The sequence below is a fragment of the Microplitis mediator genome, chromosome 9, assembly GCF_029852145.1.
Source record: "Microplitis mediator isolate UGA2020A chromosome 9, iyMicMedi2.1, whole genome shotgun sequence".
Classification (NCBI taxonomy): domain Eukaryota; kingdom Metazoa; phylum Arthropoda; class Insecta; order Hymenoptera; family Braconidae; genus Microplitis; species Microplitis mediator.
The window spans coordinates 17833590-17850251 of record NC_079977.1 but is presented as its reverse complement, the minus strand read 5'-3'; positions in this window follow the sequence as shown (position 1 = coordinate 17850251).

The following is a 16662-nucleotide window of genomic DNA, read 5'->3' as shown; positions in this document are numbered from 1 at the left end:
CTTAATAAAAAACAGGTCAAAATTCACAAATTTAAGGATATTTGGAAATCTTGCTATAACTTTGGATATAACGGATGAACAAAGGATATCTTCGTCTTTTTTTCAACCTCAAAGTGTCCTGAAAAAACCCTAAAAATTACAAATCGCTGTGATTTTTCTTTCTTAGTGCCCCGAAGCTTTAAATTTATCGATTTTGTCAAAGATCACCATAATTGGTAGTTTCTCGGTTTTTGTTCATTTATTCGATTTGAAAATGTTTTTTGCACCGATAACCTTCATTTCTTTGATCAAAAAGGTTAATTGTCGAAAAAAGTTGAAAAAACAAAAAATTTTGAAAAAAATTTTTTTTTTCCAAAAATTTTTTTTTTCAAAAATTTTTTTTTTCAAAATTTTCCTTTTTGTTGTATCTGCAATGATTTATCATTGTCGAACGAAATTCCTCAATGTTTTTTCCGCCGGCAGTACCGTTACCCAAAGCGTATGTTTTTTAAGTTGACATTTAAAGCAGATGCAGTTACAGCGGTACAAAAAATTGAGGAATTTTTTTTGACAATGATAAATCATTGCGGATACAACAAAAAGAAAAATTTTAAAAGAAAAAATTTTTGGAAAAAAATTTTTCTATTAAATGCCACTAATTTTGCCTTATAGAGAATGTTTTCCAGTTTTCAAAACCCTGCTTCCATTCTCTGTACGACCAATACATCCGGAGTTATTGATTATCAAAGCCAAAATGGACTTTTTTGCTTTGATCAATGATAACTCGGCGCCAAATCATCGTAGAGACTTTTTAACGCCACCAAATTAAAGGGCATAAAATTTCCGAGAAAAGTCAGACAGTCGGATTATTCAAAAAAATTTATTGTCGCCCATATAGGTATTAAAAGACCAGCAAAAATTTTGAAAATTTTTTCTTCGCTGGTTTCCTTATGATTCTTCCGGAACCGTACATGATAAATAATTTTGAGGTCCAGATCTGAAAACTAGAAACTTAAGGCTACGATTTGCGTTTTCTAATTTTCTTATACGACCATTTTTCACCGAGTAACAGCATGTTGAAAATCACCAAAAAATTTCGGATTTTTTTTCTATCCCTTAATTTTTGTGACCAGTGTATAAAAATTTATTTTTAAAAATATATATCAATTATTGATTATTCTGCAATCTCATATTTATACTATGATAAAAATATGAATGTCTGATCAACATTATGCTATAATAATATGGAATGACTATATTCGGCACCATTGCAGGATTATTGTATCATGCCATCTGTTGGCTTAAAGCAACATATAGTTGATGTGTAGTTTTATTTATCAACAAGTGTAAAGGACTTGATATATATAAATATATAACAATTAATCATGATTCAACTACATGAATACATGAAAAACATTTATTTTCATGAATATTATGCTGTGATGATTTTTTGTGGCAGGGACGTTTATATCACGAGGATATTGTGTCAGGGATGGTTTGTCGGGGATTTTTTGTTTTAGGCCCGAAACGCAGTGGACCATTAATATAGGTGCGCGATTACAATTTAAAGCTATCAACACGGAATACCAATCGAAAAGTAAATATGTCGTTGCAAATAAACTCACGCGATGTTTTAGTGGGAATTACAATTGTTGAGTGAGAATGGCGATTCGTCTAACGGTAGACGCGATATTCTCTCTTATCATCAATTTTCTCATCTCCGACTCTTTCGCACGTTTATCTAAGAAATTTAATATTTTTTTAATTAAAATTTCGATACCAAAAATGATGATCGCCCAAGCCGTCGCGAGTGTCATCGCAATGTACATCAATTCGAAATCCTCGAGATCTAGTTGATTACAGTTTATTAATGCCTTGATTCTTTCAATTTTGCGTTTTCGTTCCAACAAAATCTTATGAAATTCACGTTTTTCAGCGTAACTTAAATGACCGGTTTCGAACAATTTAAGTGCAATCTGATTGATTTTTTCATTTAATGGAAAATCTCTATCAGTCTGAAAAACGTGATATTTACTGGAAAATTCCCTCGAATAGTGTAAATTCTCGTCAATTTTTTCGAGTCTGGTATAGTCTAATATACAAGCAGCAGAGGAATCATTTCTAACATTTGTCAGACACGCATCTTGATCATAGTCATAAAGTAACCAATGCCAATAGTTGGCAGAAGAATCATTATCCCATAGTTGACTGTCACGTAATTCGTATCGGATTTCGACGAAGTTAAAGTAGACGTGATAATTATGATCATGTAAGTCCCTCAAACTTTGGACATTTCTGTGTCCCGGTCTACTCAACAGAGAAGTCACTTGGCCCTGTAACACCGGATTAAAAATCAATGCGAATAACGTTGCGCTCATGAAAGTGATACGCATTGAGAGTCGAAGAATTGGAGTCGATATTCCCATGTCGAGAAGAAACGCTACAAGATCTAGAACCGTCGCTCCAAAATCGTACCGGTTGTTGAGAAACATCATTACAAAAAAAACTAATAGAACAACTGATGACACGACTATTCTTTCCCGAGTAAAAAAACTGTCGATAACTTGATCGAGAGTTGGTACAAAACTTTGTTTTTGTGTCACTATAACGTATCCCCCTTGCTCGAAGTATGGGATAATGTTGCCTCGTCTGTCCGGTAAATAGTCAAATGGATATGGATCGCTAGTAGATATTTGTAAATGTCCGGGTAACGCCTCGCTCTGATAATAAATAGGAGTAATGTTCATAGCTGACCATAAATTTTCATAAAAAGTATTCGCTTTTCGTGAATGCTTATTTCCAGTAAATATTTCGGAAAATTTGTATTCGTTTAAGAACTCTGCTTTATTAAAAGTTACCCTTGAACAAATTTCAGCTTCTGAAATGAAAAACGAGTATTTAAGAATACCTTAAGATTAATAGATTCTAGAAATATAAACTTGTCGATAGTTTAACTTGTATTGGTAAATTTCTAACTTGACTATTTTGGTACATATATAAACCGAAATGATCGATTCTTACCGTTACTAAACGACATTTTGTAGAATGTGCAAACATCACATGGTTTGTCTAGAGTTTCAACTTTCTCCCAGGGTTCAGGAGCTCGATCGCCGAAAGGATTCATGGTGTAGATCATCGTATTGTTGTCAAATTCGTCGGGGCATAAGAAATATGATGAAGAAATTTGTTGTTCCCAAAGCCATCCCAACGCTTTCCATGCATGGCTGCACTCGTTCCCAGTAATCAAAAATGTTGTCGTGCTGCTCCAAAAATTAAATCTCATGAAATGATCTTTGATGTAAAGGATTCCATGTGAGAAACACTGAGAAAAACATTGTTTTTTACAACAAGAATGTGATCATTACATAATAATTTAACTATACAATAGTTACAGAAGCAATATAATAACATTACTTTAGTTATCATAACTATAATACGCGTGTTTCTCAGTGGGTCAGAAAAACATTTCCATAGCTTTTCATAGCTGGAAACACTAATACACGCATGCCCTACTAACCATGTTTCTTTTCAGTTCCGACATATCATTACAAAGTTCGATCTTCAACGTCGACTAGAACTTACGCAAGAAATTTTTAAAGACAATCTCCTAGTAGTCTAATGAAAACGAACTGAGGATCATTTTTTCAAGTCTGTTATCTAATAAAACTGCTTATTCATTAGCAGAAATTTAGGCGAGATTTGTCTGTAAGTATCATGTACGACTTCAACATGTTATTATATACAAGTATATTCTAAATATTTGACATACAACGAAGTTTTTGTTAGAAACTAATGCAGAAGTCTTGCAAGGACACATGTCGACTGACTTACTGCAGATTTTTTCAAGATTGTCGTAGAAATAATCGTATATCGTGACAGTCATGCAAGTCAAATTAATTTAATTATATTAGTACCGCAACAAAAAGCTTTTTACTTCACAAATACCCGAGGAAAAAGGTTTAGTTCTGACCATTTTTAATTATATCTGATCAGATCTGACAAAGCAAATCCGGCCAGATCTTTAAATTGTCTCTATCTGACGAAATCTGGCCAGATCTGATCAGCTATAATTATATGTGGTCAGATCTAAACTTTTCAACTTCCCGCTAAGAAAATTGTAAATTTCCAAAAATTCGAGGAGTTATTGTTTTCACCCCGATTTTCGAAAGTCGAGTTTTTATCAGATGTCGACGTTTTGAGGTCCTTGGAAGCTATTCTGACTATTTTCAGAATGATGTCCGAGTGTATGTATGGACGTTTGTGCGTGTGCGTGTGTGTGTGTGTGGATGTGAGCGCTCTGTAACTTTTAAACTAATGGATTGATTTGGATGTTTATCGTGGCAATCGAAAGAGCTCGTTGGCCGTCAACTTTCCTGAAAATTTCAGATCATTTGATCAAGTAGACTCGAAAATATTTGCGAATTACGAAAAAAAAAAAATTTTTTTTTTTAGTTTTTTAGTGATTTCTCAGAAACAACAAGAACGATCAACTTCAAAATCTAATCAGCTCTAGAACTTTATAAGCCGCGTCGAATGCTACCCCAACTATCTCACTCGGTTAATTTGATCGAGAGATATCGTTGGAGAAAGAAATGTTGAAAAACGGGTTTTTCCAAATATCTTCAAAATGGCAGAACGGATCGATTCCAAAATTATATCAGCTCTAGAATTCGAGAAAACGCGCCGATTGCCACCTGAAACGTCAAAATCGGTTTATTAGTTCAAAAGATTTCAGCGCTGAAAAGTTAAAAAAATAACTTAAAACGTTATTTTTTCCGGATAAATAAAAAAAAAACTCTGACGGAACCCAGTTTTTTCATTTTTAGGCGAGAGTAGAGCATACCTACGCTCACGCTTAAGGCATGCAATATTATGTACTCAATGTGTCTGAAATCATACCAACTATTTCCCTTCATAAAGTCTATATATAGTCTCTTCCGATCATCAGATAATGTCACCTAACTTGTTCTTTAGTTTAAATCATATTATCAGCAAAAAATTGAGAAAACCCAGATTTTAATATGTTTCTCGGATATTTCATATATCATTGCTCTGACCTAAGTCAAAACTCACTCAATTCTTGATTTTGATCATTGACATTGATTTCTGCCTCGATACATTTATTTCATTGAACATAATTGAGAATAAAAATTTGAAAACCGCTTCTTCATTAATAATTTCCGATTCTTAACTTGTCAAACTTTAGCAAAATACTTAACTTGGTGGAGCTTGAAAAGCTCATAAAAAATAATCCCAGGTAATTGCACTTTCGAGCTCGAAAATATATTTACAATAATGCTTTCAAGCTCCTTGAGCTCGAAATCGGCGGGAAGTTTTGGGGCTGGCCCGCAGGGTCAACCGACGCCCAGATTTCTTTTGTTGATAATATGATTTAAAATAAAGAACAAGTGAGATGACATTATATGATGATCAAAAGAGCACATGAAGAGGAAAAGTTTGTATGATTTCAGACGCATTTTAGTACATTATACCATGACTTATCCGGAACATATAATATAAAATGTTATTTTTTTTACTTTTCAACGCCAATATCTTTTGAACTAATTAACTGATTTTGACGTTCGATGTGACTATCAGCGCGTTATATTGAATTCGATAGCTGATTGAAATTTGAAATCGATCGAGACAGTTGTTTCAAAAATATTTGGGAAAAACCATTTTCAGCTGGCAGCGATCAACGCGTTTCATCATGTTCGAGAGCTGATTAGATTTTGGGGTCGATCGTTTGAGTTGTTTCCGATAAATCAGGAAAAAACTAAAAATTTTTTTTTTCGTTATTCTCTTATATGTTCGAGTCAACTTTATCAAATGATCTGAAATTTTCAGAAAAGTTGATGGCCAACAATCTCTTTCGATAGCCGTCTCAACCACCTAAATCGGTTCATTAGTTTAAAAGTTACAGAGTGCTCACATCCACACACACACACACACACACACACACACACACACACACATATATATATATATATATATATATATATATATATATATATATATATATATATATATATATATATATATATATATATATATATATATATATATATATATATATATATATATATATATATATATATATATATCTACATACAGAGACTTTGACATCATTCTGAAAGTAGTTAGAATAGTTTCCTGGGACCTTAAAACGTCGACATCTGATAAAATTTCAATTTTCGCAAATCGGGGTGAAAACAATAACTTATCGAATTTTTGGAAAATCATTGATTTTCTAAGCGGGAAGTCAAACAGATAGTTTTAATTCGATCCGTAATGGAATCTAATGTATTAGGAACGTTACTCAGACGAATTATACATGATTATGAATTATGAAAAAATCCCGGTAACTGCTAGGCTCGAACCTGCATCCTTCCAATTCAAAGTCTTTGATGCTATCCACTGCGCTGACCCACGTATGCGATCGCGTAAGTGTAAATAACTAGATATAAACTATTTTCAATACAAATTCAATGTGTACACTATTGTATCTGAGCAGATATAATAATATCTGATTATATTAAATATTGTATTTAATTCAGATATAGTTATATCTCACAAGATGTACACCAATCTGACTAGATTTAATCATGCCTGATATTGTATCTAGCCCAGATCTAATTATATCTGATTAGATCTGGCCGGATATAAACGGTGGCTGGCTAGATAGAATGAAGTCTGATCGTATCTAAATATAAAGTCTGATCAGATATAATGATATCTGGTCAGATCTAAATCATTTTCCCCGGGTATATAGTTCAACTCAGTATGATCATTAGTTCAAAATTTGTTACTTTTATTTATCACGTTCATAGATACCTGGTACGAGAAACCTTCGAAGCACGCGCCTTTAAGTGAATCGGCTGACAAAACAACAGTCGGATAAGATGGAAACACAATCAAATTTGAATCATATTCGTATTTCTTCCAGTTTAATTTGGCATCTATTGTAATAACAGAAATATTTCCTTCTTTATTGTCTTGAATTCCATAAACAATATCAGCCAAGTCTTTAGTTATAGCCACAGGATTCAGTCGATTGGAAAAACACAATTCCAGTAATTTTTTCTGTTCAAAGTAAGTAATTTAATTGAATAGTCATTTATTGCTTGCTTTATATGAAATCTAACTTACCGTGTGTTTTTGTGGAATCGGAAGATCGTGAATTGCTGAAGATGAAGAATTTAAGTTTTCGATGAGGTGGCTCTCGACTGCACTTACAAATAAAAAACACAAAATCGTCTTCCCCACTCGCGTCATTACGATTATAGGAAATTATTCAGATCTTTATATAAATTAAAATTTTATTGTTACTGTTATTTATTAAACTACGAAGTAAAATCAATAAATAGATGCCGGCTAAATACGCGTCTGTTCTCTTTGACGCTTTTGCTGTAACTAACGCAGTAAAATAAATAAATGAGTAATATTCCTTTTTGCGATGTCGCAAAAAATACGTGTCCATTAGCCATTCGATTGTTACATGTGTGAGCTTTTAATTTAATGCACATGCACTGTTTTTGCGCCTGTTGTCAACTGTCCCTTCTAAACATGTTGCTGTGCGAGAAATCGATTTGGTAGGAAATATTCAGTGACCGACATATTTTATGCAAATTCAATTTCGATATTTGAATAACGTGAATTAAAAATATTTAACAATCATAGTGAAAATTATTTTCAAAATTTTACGGCAATAATTGACTGCGCGAATCGCCAGTCCCGAAGACTGGGACGAATTATTGAAAGTTGAGAAAAACAATCCCTATCAAAACATATTGATGTGGGGTTGCATGAGAACCCATCAGAGTCTATATAAGAAACATAAATTTGTGTAAGAATCCGTAGGAATTAATATAGGAGTGTATAGATTTATATCCATGGGTATTTGGATTCCCATATAGGAAATACATTTAGGAAATTGTGGGTACCTAGACACCCATATAATAAATGAAAAAGCCATTCGGCAGCTGAAAAAGAAGGTATTTTCCACCTAATCTATTTAAAAAGTTTTATACATACATATCTTGTGATACATGTTAGTGCATAGTCATAATATGAAATTAGGTTCGTTTCCCAAAAGTGAGGGTGAAAAAAGACAACTTTTTTCGATAGAGAACTTCTGATAGTTGATTTGACAAAATGATTTTATCTGAATATATATGATTATATATGAGATCATACATAATTATATATAATCACATATGGAATTATATATGATTATATATGGTTATACATGGAATTATATGTAATTATATATGAACCTGTATATAATTAGTTCTGATCAGACCTGGATGATGTAGGCTAGGCTTAATCATATATAAGTCTATATATGATCAGCTCTAATTATATGTAGACATATATAATTAGATCTGATAAGATCTAACTAATGAAGGCTAGATATAACCATATATAAGCCTATATATGATCAGTTCTAATTATATATAAATCTATGTATAATTAGATCTGATCAGACACGACTGATATAAAATTATCTGTAGTTATATATATCTCTATGTTAAGCAGCATCGACGTGGGTCATTAATTAGTCGCGGGGCCCCGTATTATAATCATAGTTTGCCGACAGTAATTTTTTATTTTTTTTTTTTAATTTGAATTTAACCAACATTTATATTAATGAAGACAATAAATCCTAATTAAATCACTTAATGAATAATTTACAGATATTTTTGATGAGATGTTAAAAATTACTATATTCGTTCATGCATGATTATATCTAATCATGTATGATTATATATGATCAGGTCTGGCCAATTTTCAGATCTGATTATATATGGACTTATATATATTTATCCAAAATTAATTTCTATCGGGTGTGTGTAATCGTCAAAGGTAGTTGACATGTAAGGTTTATGAGGTTATAAGGTTTATAAGTATTAAAAGGTTTATAATTTATAAGGTTAATTAATAGAAGGTTGTCAAGGTTATATAAATAAAAGGTATAAAAGTGTTAAATCAAATAAATCTAATTTATTTATAAATTATCTTTCCTCTTCCTTCTCTTACAATTATAAAATCACACCGACACCAACGATTTAAGATCCGGTTCTGAGAGGCCGTATTACTTCCAGTGGCGCCCTTAGTAAGGACGACCAGAGTAACAGCATAGCCCTGTTTTAAATGATTTGAAACATCTAAATTTTTTCTCATTGTATCATATTATAAAATAATAATTTGAAATAATTCAATATAATATAAAATTCTCAAGTTCAAATTATTTTCAATCATAAAATAAAAATCAAGATCTATAAATCCGATATATTTGTCAATTTTTAGCCCTACGCAAGACACCTGGGGCAAAATGGACCAGCCGACAATTCAGAAGAAATAATTTTTACATATTGTTCGGCTGGTTTTCTATGCTTAGAGTAAATTTAGTCCCTAAAAATATTAGAAAGTCATAATTTTTATGTTACATTAATGTACATTGTCCATTCAGGATTGAAAGGTAATAGAATCAAACAGTTTAAATATAGGTGACACGCGTTTTGGGCCCAAGACGAAATATCCGCGACAAAATATCCCTGCGACTAAATATACTTGTGACGAAATATACTCAGACATAATATCTCCATGACAAAATATAATTTTTTTTAAAATCTCCTCATTATTCAACGATTTTTTTTTTTTTTTAACTAATATCAGTTATTTCATTGATAAGAATTTTCCAAAAAGTATTGGTATAATTTTTTTTTTTAAATAAGACGAACTATTGCGAGTGTATCGGTTTATGTAATTTATAATCACACACACATACAACCTGTAAAAGGAGGGCACAGTATTGTTTCAAGCGTAGGAGAGCCTGGGGCACAAAGGCCCCCTCAACAATTAGGTAAAAAATTTTTTTTTTATTTTCCGTCATGACCTGCATAATGTTTTTATCATATTGTAGGCCAACATGTAACATGTGGGGCAAAATAGACTTTATGTCGCAGGGACGTTTTCATCACGAGGATATTTTGTTGGAGATATTTTGTCACAGAGATATTTTGTCAGGGATTTTTTGTTTTGGGCCAAAAACAGAGTGAACCATTAATATAGGTGCGTGATTACAATTTGAAGCTATATCAACACGGAACGCCAATTAAAAAGTAAATATGTCGTTGCAAATAAACTCTCGCGATATTATAGTGGGAATTACAATTGTTGAGTGATAATGGCGATTCGCCTAACGGTAGACGCGATAGTTTCTCTTATCATCAATTTTCTCATCTCCGACTCTTTCGCACGTTTATCTAAGAAATTTGATATTTTTTTAATTAAAACTTCGATACCAAAAATGATGATCGCCCAAGCCGTCGCGAGTGTCATTGAAATGTACATCAATTCGAAATCCTCGAGATCTAATTGATTGTAGTTTATTAATGCCTTGATTCTTTCAATTTTGCGTTTTCGTTTTAACAAAATCTTATGAAATTCACGTTTTTCAGCATAACTTAAATGACCGGTTTCGAACAATTTAAGTGCAATCTTATTGATTTTTTCATTTAATGGGGATTGACTATCAGTCTGAAAAACGAGATATTTACTGAAAAATTCTTTCGAATAGTGTAAATTCTCGTCAATTTTTTCGAGTCTGGTATAGTCTAATATACAAGCAGCAGAGGAATCTTTTTTAACATTTGTCAGACAAGCATCGTGATCAAAGTCTAGAAATAACCAGTGCCAATAGTGGGCAGAAGAATCATTATCCCATAGTTGACTGTCACGTAATTCGTTTTCGATTTCGAGAAGCTTAAAGTAGACGTGATAATTATGATCACGCAAGTCCCGCAAACTTTGGACATTTCTATGTCCGGGTCTACTCAACAGAGAAGTCACTTGCCCCTGTAACGCCGGATTAAAAATCAATGCGAATAACGTTGCGCTCATGAAAGTGATACGCATTGAGAGTCGAAGAATTGGAGTCGATATTCCCATGTCGAGAAGAAACGCTACGAGATCTAGAACCGTCGCTCCGAAATCGTACCGGTTGTTGAGAAACATCATTAAAAAAAGAACTGATAGAATAACTGATGACACGACTATTCTTTCCCGAGTAAAAAAACTGTCGATAACTTGATCGAGAGTTGGTACAAAACTTTGTTTTTGTGTCACTATAACGTATCCCCCTTGCACGAAGTATGGGATAATGTTGCCTGGTCCGTTCAATAAATTGTCAAATGGAAATGGATCGCTAGTAGATAGTCCTAAATGTCCGGGCAACGCCTCGCTAAAATCATTAATAGGAGTAATGTTCATAGCTGACCATAAATTTTCATAGAAAAATTTCGTTGTTAGTAAATGCTTATTTCCAGTAAACGATTCGGGAAGTTTGTATCCGTTTAAGAACTCTGCTTTATCAAAAGTTACACTTGAACAAATTTCAGCGTCTGGAACGAAAAACGAGTATTTAAGAATATCTTTAAATTGATAGATTCTAGAAATAGAAATTCGTCGATAGTTTCACTTGTATTGATAAATTTCTAACTCGACTTTCCCGGGACATATATAAACCGAAATGATCGATTCTTACGGTCAATAAACGACATTTTGTAGAATGTGCATACATCACATGGTTTGTCTAAAGTTTCAACTTTCTCCCAGGGTTCAGGAGCTCGATCGCCGAAAGGATTCATGGTGTAGATTATCGTATTGTTGTCAAATTCGTTGGGGCATAAGAAATATGATGTAGGGATTTGTTGTTTCCAAAGCCATCCCAACGCTTTCCATGCATCGCTGCACTGGTTCCCGGTGACCAAAAATGTTGTCGTGCTGCTCCAATAATTCAATGCCCTGAGATGATCTTTGATGGAAACGATTCCATGTGAGAAACACTAAGAAAAACATTGTTTTTTACAACAACAATGTAATCATTACATAATGCTTCAACTATATAATGGTTACAGAAGCAATATAATGACATTACTTTAGTTATCATAACTATAATACGCGTGTTTCTCAGCAGGACAGAAAAAATTACATTTCCATAGCTTTCATAGCTGGATATACTAATACACGCATGCCCTACTAACCATGTTTCTTTTCAGTTCCTACCTATGATTACAAAGTTCGATCTTCAACGTCGACTAGAACTTACGCAAGAAATTTTTAAAGACAATCTTCTAGTAGTCTAATGAAAACGAACTGAGGATCATTTTTTCAAGTCTGTTATCTAATAAACCTGCTTATTCATTAGCAGAAATTTAGGCGAGATTTGTCTGCAAGTATCATGTACGACTTCAACATGTTATTATATACAAGTACATTTTAAATATTTGATATACGACAGAGTTTTTGTTAGAAACTAATGCAGGAGTCTTTCAAGGACACATGTCGACTAACTTGCAGCAGATTTTTTCAAGATTGTCGTAGAAATAATCGTATATCGTGACAGTCATGCAAGTCAAATTGATTTAATTATATACGTGGTTGAATAAACTACTTAATATTAAGTGAAATGGAGACAGCTATACTGAAATGTTTTTTCCTTTTAATGCAACAAAAAGCTGTTTACTTTACGAATTTCCTGGAAAAAGGTTCAGGTCTGACCATATATAACTATATCTGATCAGATCTGACAACGCAGATCCGCCAGATCTTTAAATTGTCTCTATCTGACGAGATTCGGCCAGATCTGATCAGATAGAATTTTATGTGGTCAGATCTAAACTTTTTAACTTCTCGCTAAGAAAGTTGAAAATTTCCAAAAATTCCGGAAGTTATTGGTTTCGGTCCGATTTACGAAAATCGAATTTTCATCAGATGTCCACGTTCGGAGGTCCAAGGAAGCTATTCTGACCAATTTCAAGATGATATCCGAGTGTATGTATGTACGTACGTACGTAATCTAATGTATTAGGAATGTTTCTCAGACGAATTATACATGATTATGAATTATTAAAAAATCCCGGTGACTGCTGAGCTCGGACCTGCTTTCTTCAGATTCAAAGTCTTTGATGCTATCCACTGCGCTGTCCCACGTATGCGATTGCGTGAGTGTAAATAACTAGATATGAACTATTCCAATAAAAATCCGATGTATACATACGATTGTATCTGAACAGATACACTAAGATTTGATTATGTTAATTGTTGTATTTAGTTCGAATATAGTTATCTGATTAGATCTCACGAGATATACACAGTTCTGACCAGATATAATAAGATCTAATTATGTTAAGTGTTGCATTTGATTCAGATTAAGTTATATCTGATCAGACATTACAAGATATACGCCGATCTGACTAGATATAATCATGGCTGATATTGTAACTAGCCCAGGTCTAATTATACCTGATTAGATCTGGCCAGATATAAACGGTGGTTGGCTAGATATAATGAAGTCTGATCGTATCTAAGTCAGATCTAAATAATTTTCCCCGGGTATATAGTTCAACTTAGTATGATCATTAGCCTAAAATGTGTTACTTTTATAATTATCACGTTCATAGATACCTCGAACGAGAAACCTTCGAAGCACGCGCCTTTAAGTGAATCGGCTGACAAAACAACAGTCGGGTAAGATGGAAACACAATGAAATTTGAATCATATCCGTATTTTCGCCAGTTTAATTTGACATCTATTATGATAACAGAAATATTTCCTTCTTTATTGTCTTGCATTCCATAAACAAGATCAACCACGTCTTTAGTTATAGCCACAGGATTCAGTCGATTAGAAAAACACAATTCCAGTAATCGCCGCTGTTTAAAAGAAATGATTCAATCAATTAATAATTTTAATATTATTTATTACATTATAATATTTATAAGTTACCGTGTGATTATGTTCAATCGGGAGAGCGTTTACTTTTGAAGAATTCAAGAGATTGATTTCACTGCACTCAATGACACTTACGAACAAAAAACACCAAATAGTTCTGTTTACAAACTTCATCATATTATTTTTAAATGACTCAAATTTCTATGTAAATCATTAGTTACTTGTTGTTCATTTTTATTGATTTGTAAAATAAAATCAATAGACGGACGCTCGCCAAGTACGGGCCTATGCTCATTGACTTTTCTCTCGTCACTAACGCAATGGTATCAATAAACAAATGATGTTACCACTTACGTGGTTGCAAAGGATACGTGTCCACTTGTCATTCGATTGCATGTGTGACCAATCATTCTAATGCACATACTCTCATCCTACTTTGACAATTAATAACCACTCCTGACTATTGTTGCGTTGCGCAAAATCGCTTTACGGGTAAATATTCTTCCTTCAAAATAATAAGTTGCCCAGCAAATTTGCAGTTATTTTGAAAACATTTGAACTCCAAGGAATATTATCGTAAATAACAAAACACTATTTTGACGTCTAAAATCTGTAGTCCTCGATCCTGAGTTTTGACCAGAATGCGATACTGGCAGTTTCAAGGCTACTCTATAAAGTTTATATTATTTCTCAAAAGTTGCAGGAACTATTTTCAAATACACGAATTTGATTCCCGACATTCCATCAAAGGGTCGAAAATTACAATTAGTTTTCTGTGAATGTTTCCCGGAACTTTGTAATCTATATCTAAACGAACCCTCACTTCATCAATCAATAAATCCATCGCTCTAATTGAAGCGCTCACGTAATACACTAATTAAACATTTAACGGTAGTAATATTTTATTAAAATTTAATATCTAGGTCATGAGGCTCCCGACTAGAAATTATTCCCAAGCATATATTGGGACCCCATTGGGTATTGATAGGGCAAGTCAGATAGGGTTATCCCTATCGGGATGTGATTGAGAACATATCGGGTAAGCCTAACATGAAAATAAAGAAATCGCAATTGGGTTTACCCGATTCGGATAGAATTGGGAACTTGTTGGGATGACCTGACCCGACCCCAAAATTAATAACTTGCTGTTCGTATTACCCAATTGAGGAACAATTGGAAACACGTTGAAAAAGCTAAACATGGAATTTCTAAAAAAAAATATTTACTTTTAAAAATTTTGAATTATTTTTAAATGCAAAACATTTTGTTTTATTATGTATCTCAATATTAAGAAAAAAAAGAAAACTTGATTAAACCGTAAAAGTAAAGGAAAAAATCCGGGCATCGCTTGGCCGTGCGGGCCAGTCCTTAAACTTCGTGCTGTTTTCGAGCTCAAGGAACTCGAAAATATTGTGAATACATTTTCTAGCTTGTCGAGCTCGAAAACACTCTTAACTGAAATTGTTTTTTATGAACTTTTCAAGCACACACAAGTTAAGTTATATAGTCAAGTCTGGAAAAATGATCTAAAATAATTAATAAACAAGCTATTTTTAAATTTTTATTCACGATTATCTTCAATAAAAAAAATCTGGGCGTCGGTTGGCCCTGCGGGCCAGCCCCAAAACTTCCCGCTGTTTTTAAGCTCAAGGAGCTTGAAATCATCACTGTGAAAATATTTTCAAGCTCTTCGAGCTCGAGAATGCTATTACATGTAATCGTTTTTTTATGAGCTTTTCAAGCTCTAACAAGTTACGTTTTATGCTAGAGTTTGAAAAGTTAAGAATCGAAAATTTTTAGTGAAGAAGCGGCTTTTACATTTTTATTCTCTATTATGTTCTCTGAAATAAATGTATTAAGGCAGAAATCAATGTCACCCAGGTAGAAAATTGTCTTAGTCGGCCAAGTTTAAAACTTCAAAATAGCTTTATTTTAGCTTAACACCTAAGTCCTTTTTCGTAAGCTTCACTCTAGGTTGTTATTAGAATAAATTCTATGACAGGTCTTTAGAGTGTAACTAACCTTCAAATATACCTTTCTGTTAGCTTTTTTTCCACGCGTATGATAAGATTCGTTCTAAGCTTGGATTCTAAACTTAGAACTACCTTATCTGCATTACTTTAAGCGTACATTGAAAACTATAGTTTGAGGTTAATTAGGAGTTTTTGTTGTTGTCTATAAGTGGTAAATGAGTTTAATTTTATTTGCAATATATATTAAGAAAAATATTCACTAAAGAGTGTAAGTTTTAATTTTTTAATTTATTGAATCACAAGTTCTTAATGCTCATCATAAAAAAATTTGAATTTTTTAGAACGTCGTTACATTACATGCATAAAACTGATTACGTTATAAATTACTCCCGATGAAAAAAGATTTTATACAATTGTATAGGATTATATATCACTTATATATGGACTATATATAATTATATATTGACTATATATAATTGGATAGAAAAAATGGCCCGATCCAAAATCTTCGTAAGCACGAAAACTCACGAAGAAAATAATTAATCGGCCTAAATTTTTTTTATTGTCTTCGTATTTTTTATCACAAGAACCCTTATGAAAATTACTATCTAAATGCTTTTAGATTAATTGTAATTAATTAACGACGTAAAACTGATTATTCGTGAAAAATTTAGCTGCTATTTTTCACTGTTGTTATTATTTTTTTCAGTGTTTCTCTCTATCAACTACTGATGGCAGCACTAGCGTATCAACATGTTTGAAAAAAAGCGACATCTAAAATAAAAGGCGGGATATTTAAAAAAAAAAAAAAATTAATTAAAACCCATTAAATGAAAAAAAAAATGTTAGTAAAAAAATATTAAACTAAAAATAAGAAATAAAAAAATCGAATTGATTATTTGTAAATTGAATAAAAGTTCATAATAAAAAAAAATCCATTAATATTACGTAATAAAAGTAATGATTAAAAAT